Raw genomic sequence first — 8,559 nt, 5'->3', positions numbered from 1 at the left:
AGTCTCTCTCCAATACACATTCAGACTGAAATACAATGTGCAGCGCTTTCCGCACACTAGTTACAACGCGCCTAAATTATTAGTGCTTAAAAAAAAGAAACCAAAGTGGGATTTTAATTTTTAAATTTTGATGAATCAGCTGAGAATCTTTATTTATTATTCCTTAATTTGTATTAAACTTTGGAATACTCAATGACACGCTGTTAGCCAATTACAGCGTGTTTTATTTCTATATTTCAAAAACACCTACACTCTGTTCATAGAGCCTCGCCCAATCAGAGCTGGGCTCACAGAGCCTTAACCAATAGGGTCGCGGCCCTTGTATGACGCTGCGCGTCAATATCCAATGGATGCGCGGCCTTTTCTATGACGCGACGGCGTTCTAGCCAATGGCAGCGCGGCGGCTTACGCAGTCAGCCGCTGCAGCTGGCAGCTCTCCCCAGGCAGCAGCCCCTCCTTTACAAAATGCTCGGGACACATTTAACTATGTTTTAAACCATTAGAGTGCATCTAGCAATACGGGGATATTTATAATTACGATTTAATGAGCCCACAACGCTACACTTCACTTTTAAAACAGTGCAACGCTCGCCAGCATACATCAGTTGTGATGTGACATGCAATCAAATTAGTTTTTCTCTAAAATTTAGCGTGATCTGCAAAAGGAGGACAATAATCAAAACGGGAATATTTATAAAACAAAATATTACTTCGAGTATTAATCGCGCTTCAGCCAATAAAAGCGCTGTTTTGTTCTGACACTCCGGGAAACCTGAACCAATCAGAGCACTACTCAATGATGACGCTCCAGACAGTTCTACCAACCAGAGCGCGGCAGGCTCTGACGTAGGCAGCTGCTGCAGCTTCTGTCTCTCCTCACACAGTTTCACTCGCAAAACCAACCCCTCCCTTACAATTTTCGATCGGGGCACTTTTCTGATCGTTTTAAACTACGGAGAACGATTTATTATTATAATTAAAGTGTGGAATGTTTATAAATTGAATAATAATCACTTTTTACTTATTTTAAAAAGTTTAATAACGTGGAATACCTTAATTATAGCCTAATTAACACTGAACATTCTAAAATGCTCCTGAATGTTTTAAAATAGCACAGTTCACCTTTTTATACTTTTCAACTATGCTGAACACTTTTCAATTGAATTTTATTAACGTGCAGAGCTTTTACATGTATTTAAACACTGCACAACATCATAAAAAGTCTTAGAATGGTACAGACTTTATCCTAAACTTTCCTAAGTACCTTAGAATTACTTTTGGTACATTTTAGTGAATACATAAAACGAAACTCATCTGTCTGCTTCTCTAATTAGGATAGTTTACATACATTCAAGTATCCACACTTCGGAATAGTCGGCGCTATTCACACTAAGGATAATTTCCATTTGCCAGTAGAGCAACTCTTACCCTACCCTTCTAACACGTAAAAATATGAACTCATTTTCCTCTGAACGCACCGCGAAGTGACAGTATCTAAGAGTTCCACTTGAACATACCTTACAAAACAATCACGCACTTTCACACTGAAAATTCCCTAACTTCAGACACACATGAAATCCGTACAGGACTCTCACCTGTTTATAGAAATCATGCACCGTTAGCAAAATAACACCGTTATCCGTACAGGACTCTCACCTGTTTATAGATATAAAACATGTACCCGTACAGGACTCTAACCTGTTTATAGATAATCATGCACCGACATTACCCTACCCTTCACTCAAGCTCGAATATAACTAATACTCTTATCACAGTGAGTTTTATGGAAGGCGCTTTGTCCCTATTCTCATGCTGCTCTAATTTCTTAGAAAACCCTCACTTTTCAAGATTCACACCTAGCCCTAAAACTGTGTTGCACGGCGACAACACTGTATTGCACGGCGACAATACTTCTGGTACACGGCGATACCAACAGTGATACTCGGCGATATCACAGAAACAGATCAGATATTCTGCATGACTACCTTCTCATCACACAGTTTTTGTACCGGTACACACATAGCACAAAATAAACAAACTCAACATGTGTTAAAACTTAATCCTATGATTTTACCAACATATAAGTATCATGCATGTAACATGTATGTCAAAAACAACATATATAAACCGTCCGATGGCTACCAGAAATTGATCCAGCGCTCTCACCAAAATATTGCACAAATGACACTATTTACTACCACAAAACTTACACTATAACACTAGGCCCATATCAACAATAGAGCGCTTGAATCATGAGGCGATAAGATCTAAATATAGTTGTTTAAACCATCTACAATAATCAAGACCAGCTTGTCATTTTAGAAAGTTTATTTTAACACATCTATAAAAACTTAGGTTTTGGTATTTTATTAAACAAGCATTAGAAAATGTCATAAAGAAAGATTTATTCAGTATTAATAAAAAGAGCATAAATCAAGAATTATTATTCATTAGCAGGAATAAGTAAAATTAAGCATTTCCAAAATCCTAACTATATCTCTGTCTCTACCCTCATCACTTAGTAATAAAGTAATTAATAAAAACTCCTGTCCTCACGTGTAAAGTCCATCAGCATAACATCGTCCTCCAGAATTCTCGAGCGTAAGCCAACTATGTGTTCTCTGAACCTATTCTTATACCCTAAATTGAGCTGAGCTAACTATTTTTCACATTCCAGCAGACGAATTCTAGTTCTCCATTGGCTGAGCCACCTCGTACCACAGTAAACTGTGACACCTCCTTCTTACATGCCCGGGCAAATTCACTAGTCCATTGTTCATTTAGAAGTCTTGGCAGTTCTTCCTTAGTCTGCTACATTTTGTAGCGACAGCTTCCTTTTAACCTTGAGCCAGTCAGCTCTGAACTCCCGTGGCACGTTAGCAAACGTTAGCAAATTTCTCCAAAAAGTCATCTTTTTAGCAGTTCAATCCAAAACCTTTCAAAATAAAAGCTCAGAGGCCTTTTCCATCCTTCTTGGAATTATTTTCACTTGAGCCATTTTCATCATTAGGCCTCTTTCAGAAAGCGTCAATTTTCTGCGCCACTGTCCCTGCGCCACTTTTAAAAGGGTACTAATTTTCTGCAGCCATCTCTAAGCTTCACTTGTAAAACTATTATATAAACAAACACAAAGAATAATTAATGAAAGAAATATAATTTGTTCTGTTGCCTCCCATCATTGCTAATAATTAACCCATTAATCTAAATTACCTAGCAGTAAAGCACAAATAAAGCAGCATTTTATATCTACCAGTCTTCATGAATCCAGCAGGGTTCTTTATGCACCTATAAAGAATATAGTGACACCACATAGACAAGGGAAGCAAAATAAGCACATGCCATTATTTCAAAAACAGCTGCTATTAGTTATGACATGACAATAGACAAAATTAATTTATTATTTTCTACATACATGAGAATGCAACATAATGCACATTTATGAGCACACATGTTAGTTTCCCGCGTGTTCTGTGAAAATGCAACTTTAAACTAGGTTGAATTATTATACACACAGCACAAATTGTTAGCATTATTAATTTATTTATGGAAGTGTGACTTCACGGGTTTAAACAGATTTCTGTTTTCTATCCCGCTCCATCAGGGTCACCTGACCTAGGGGTATAAAGGTAAGGGAGGGAAAACCTGACAGTCAGTTGGTGCACTACTGGACCTGGGGCCCCTTCCTGGAGTATAGGCTGCTGAGCTAGAGGGAGACTACACTACTGAGGCTGACTGAGCTTAGGCCCTGCTGACCGCAAGATAGCTGAGTGATCCTGCCAGCATGCTGACCTTGCCCAGTGTGAGGGGAACCAGGTAATGCCAACTCCAGTGGGCTTGCCTGGGTCTACCAACATTTCCCCCCACTGCAACTAACTTCTACAACTAACACCTGCCATCTTCTGCCAGCGCTGCATGAAGCAGCGCTGTGAACCTACCACCTCAATCTCTCCAATTAGCGCTGTGATCCCTGAGTGCTGAGGGACCTGGGGGCACTGCTGCTTTGGGGGAACTAGAAGGTAAAGCGCTGTTTCATCCACGTGCTATACTGAAGGAACTTTCCCCACTTCTGTGAGCGTCGAGCTGTGGCGCTGCGGTGGGCCAGGACCTGATTTTGCCCTTGTTATTATGCGCTGTGCCTAACAAAGAGCTGTATGCCCCAGATCACCGCCGCTGCCCGAGTACCGGTGACTAAGTGCTGTGCCTGACGAAGCGCTGCTGGCCTAAGGACACCAACACGGCCCGGGAAGGAGAAAAGAGGAGGTGTGCAGGTCGTCGCAGACTCACAAGGTCGTCGCAGACTCACCGTGCTGTCTGGCGCCTGCCACGGTGCAGCTATATATCCCTGTCCATAGAGCGCTGTGGGCCCAAGATCACCGCCGCCAGCCCGGGAGCTGCGAGGAGAGCTGCGCGGGCTTCCCCGTGATGTCAGGGGAGCCGCGATGAGAGTGGTGCCCCTGGGAAGCGTCTCCTAGCAAACGGGTCCCTCGCGAGGCACGCCCCCGCTGTCTTCAGCTTCCTGCGGGGAAGGCCGCCCTGAGACCGCCGATTGCCTAGGGGGACACTAATCCTGAGATAGCTGATTCAGCCCCGAAGAGGATGAAGAGACCGGTGGGGCTCTGACCCCCTCCTGTGCCAGGTAACACCCCGGGCGGGAGGCTTTCTTAAGCGGGGAGCAGGGCTGCTGGAGACTGCAGCCGGAGGGAAGAGGCAGCCCCTTGACCGCGGCTTGCTGAGGGAGATCTGGGCCCAACCTGCGGGGACTGAACTTAACCCCCGCACTCCAGTGCTGTACTGCTTGCCTCTGGCCTACCCCGATGAGAGGTTCCAACATAATCATCACGGGGACGGCCGAGAGGCTCCTGGGGCCTGTGCTCCCTACCAATCTAGCCTTCATGAGTGACACCAGCCGGGGCAACGCATCTCCCTTGGCGCAAGGGTCTCCTTTAACTCTGCCCTGAACCCCCACAGAATACATATCGCCTGCATTGGCCCACTGCCGAGGAGTAGTTACCTACATTGTACCTCTGTTCAGGACTGCTCCCTTTTGTGAACGAGTGCAGGGGGCCTGGGTGCCTAAATTGGATATAGGTCTGTGTCACTGGTAAAGAAGGGGTACCTGCAATATAACTGCTACCTGGCTGTTCTTCTAGAATGGGCATTGTCACTCTTTTTCCCGACCTAAATGAGCCTGAATGCCCGCGTTAATTAGGAACCTTGAGACTGTTCATTTATATCGCCTGTTGTATTTACACGGCATAGGAAAGGTTATCTTTATTGACCAAGGGCATAAGTAATGTCGCCTATGTTGACCATGTACAAGAGAAATGTTACCTTTAGTGAGCATATGCCCCAGAAGTCTTACCTGTATTACCCTGAGGTTACTAGAAACCCTCTAACTTGATACTGTGAGAATCCTAGGTTATCTGCTCTAACAAGAAACAGATAAAGATTCTTGTTTTGTCAATGAACCTGGAGTGGTGTCTTTTTATTGTGTGCGCTTTACTGGGTCAGTGTGAGTGTGTGCCGCACCACTACTTCACACCTAGCTTCCGGAGTGCCTTCCTGCCTCTCGCCAAGCTACCCCGTCGGAGTCTGTTGTCCCTGGGACCTTCCGGAACTAACATGGACCCTTGGTCTTCCTTGATCTGATGTATGTCATCTTGGCTTTCCTGTCCTTCTTTCTATTGGGCTCTTGGTCCTGATCCTCTCTGGTCTGTCTACTTAAGTCTGCTACTCCGGACCTTGGTTGTCCTTGTCCCTCTTTTCCTGGTTGGTGTGCACAGGCCAGCATAACCCTCCTTGTTGTTATGGTCTTGATCTTTCTGTTCCTTCTGACTCTGGTCCTGCTGTTCTTTCAAGCTCTTGTCCACTAAGTCTAGATACCCCTGGTCGACCATCTCCGTGCCCTCCTGATTTTTCTCACCTTGGTCCCAGTACCTCTTGTGCTGTTTTTCAATTTCCTATTCCGAATTGTCTATCTTTGCAATGACAATGCCTCTGGCATTGCACACTCGTACTCATAGATCAGGTCTCTCTGGGACTCGTTCTTCTTTTCTGGCCCTCTTGTCTCTGGTCATCCTAGCCCTAATAGTGGTCACCCCCTGACCCTTATTATCCTACTTTTATTCCTCCTCCTCCCACTGCTTCCTTCTCCAGCGTCCTCCACAATGACTTTAGTCAGATACAACCTCCAAGAGTGTCACACAGATTGTTTTCTGTTTTCCAGATTTCTTTTGATGAGACATCACTGTCAAGTACAGACATGAGGTCTCAGTAGAGACAGATTAATAACAAAATAAATTAAGCATCAGCAGTAGTAACTTCCACTTCTACTCCAGGCTCTATCCTGATGGATGGAATCTGCTTCACGATTTTAGAAGGACTGTGAATGTCAATCAAGCGCTTGTGGAAACCCATCTGGAAACAATCCCAAGTCTTTGAACCTTCACCACAAAGTTTTTTTCAAGTATTAATACACAGAGTCTTCTTAGGCATGCACACTTGCCCTTCCACTTTCATGTTTTTCACTTTCGCACCTCGAATGAGATCAGCACACACCTTTTCAAGTGACTTTACATTGTGACTAGTCAGGGTGATTCTGATATAGTCGATCACTACTTCCTGTTCCACAGATGCTTTGCCGGTGTCTTAAAATGCCATGGCTAATATGCTTCCTGAATGACTTATTCATCCTTAAATTAAGAAACGAACGGACAGTAGGGATCCAGAAAAGAAGATCAGCAAACTTTGCTCTCTAAGTTCAAACGTAGAGACAGGAACTTGCCCACTTAAAACACTGCTGAACATGCTTAACATCAAAACTACCATGCCCAGGATGCATTGTGCAGATTACTAAAATTACAGTGTGGCTAAAGGGGGGCACTCATTATTACCTGGGACCCAAAGCATATCTGAAATAAACCTACTCTGCTGGGTGAATAGTATGAAAATGTATGTTTATTTAAGACAGCAGAGTGGGCTCCTGTAAATTACTCCGATGCATTACTTACCTGCCTCATGCATTCACTTCCCCATTCCAATACAAAGACTATTAAAGTGTCTTGCTCAGTGTACCTCCTGCAAGTGCCCTGTAACACTGTGCCCACAAACATCAATTACCTACTGTCCCTCGCAATGGGGCCCACACACTACTTATCCGTCTGCATTCCATGTTTGCTGCTGCTGCTTGTTGATTCTGCTGTGTTGTCAGATTTGAAATACTAAGCACGCACAATCCACCTTAAACAAAAGCCTAAGCTAGTGCAATACCTTCCATAAGAAGCCTTAAAAGAGCTCAGCCCTCAAAAACATTAAAGGAGCATCATGTACATTAAAAATGTAACGTACTCTTATGAGTGAATAACACATTTATGAAACGTGCGTTAAAACAATGCTCAGCATTCTTTGCAGAAACTCAAATACTCTTTGACGGATGTATGACGTAACAACCCATACATTTACATCGCATGCCTTTACAACGCGGTATTTACAACGAATACCTTTACAACGCATAATGCTTATGGGCGCTGGATAGTGAATAGTTTAATTTACTATTCCAACTCCAGTCCCCGTGGATAGTAGGGAAGGTGTTGGATAGTACATTAAACCTATTCCCTATCCTAGAGCGCCCCCCAGCGCAATGCGTTGTAATGGTTTGCGTTGTAAAAGTTGCGTCGTAAAGGCACTGTGTGATAAAAGTTGCGTTGTAAAGGTTGTTCACCCTCTTTGACTGAAGCACAACATTTGTGTGCCATATCCTCCAGAAGCATCTGTTTCATTTCTACATATCTTTTTTAAATATTAAAATACCATAATTGGTTTTATTCAAAATTGATTGGACATTTTTTCATCTGTAAACAGAGTAGCTAAATCCGTGCACTTACCTTTTTACAAACTACTGTAGATTTGTGTATGCTCTTACCTTAAAATTCTTTGCACATGTTGTATCCCCATTACAAGTTTGCCAACAAGCAGCCTTCACCTGGAGTCCCTTTTTTCTCTGTGGCCGGATAAATACAGACCTCCTTCACACTATGTATCAGGCACTGGTCAAATTGTACTTCATCTGTGCTATCTAACTTATGGGGGGCTAAATAACAGAGATTGTGTGCATTTTTGCTGTCAGCTTGGTAAAGAGCAGAGATTTTGCACTATTTGGCCAGTGACCTGCCTGTGGAAACATTTCTGTCTCACTGCCTGCCTCCACGATGATTGTATACAAGTCTCTTCTCATGAGACTGATTTTTACATTTAAAAAAAGTCTTGGAGCAGAAGCTAGAAAGTGATCATTAATCTGACAGCGTCAGGAGCAGTATGTTCTCATCTCAAACTGTTTTTTTTTCCATTCTAGGTCAGGCAGCTCAAAAAGTCATTGCGCTTTTTGTTTGCACCTTTTTAGGGTATCCAGCTGAATTGTGAATACTGTGAGGCCTACATAATAGGTATATGCCAACTTTATGTTCCCTTCTTGAATTTATAACATAAAAATACCGGCAACAACATTTTAGTCAGCATGTGTTTTGGTGAAGCATCACCCAAAAACCCTTTGATGTGTGTCTC

The 8,559-nt window shown here is 43.2% G+C and overlaps 1 pseudogene; it reads right to left on the bottom strand.

Moving 5' to 3' along the window:
• Positions 1 to 6,300: 6,300 nt before the first annotated feature.
• LOC144827033 (small ribosomal subunit protein uS10 pseudogene) lies at positions 6,301 to 6,660 on the bottom strand (annotated as a pseudogene).
• Positions 6,661 to 8,559: the final 1,899 nt, after the last annotated feature.

The sequence above is a fragment of the Lissotriton helveticus genome, chromosome 4_1 (genome assembly GCF_964261635.1).
Source record: "Lissotriton helveticus chromosome 4_1, aLisHel1.1, whole genome shotgun sequence".
NCBI lineage: Eukaryota > Metazoa > Chordata > Amphibia > Caudata > Salamandridae > Lissotriton > Lissotriton helveticus.
The sequence above is the reverse complement of the archived record's forward strand: the minus strand, read 5'-3'. Positions and strand labels throughout refer to the sequence as shown.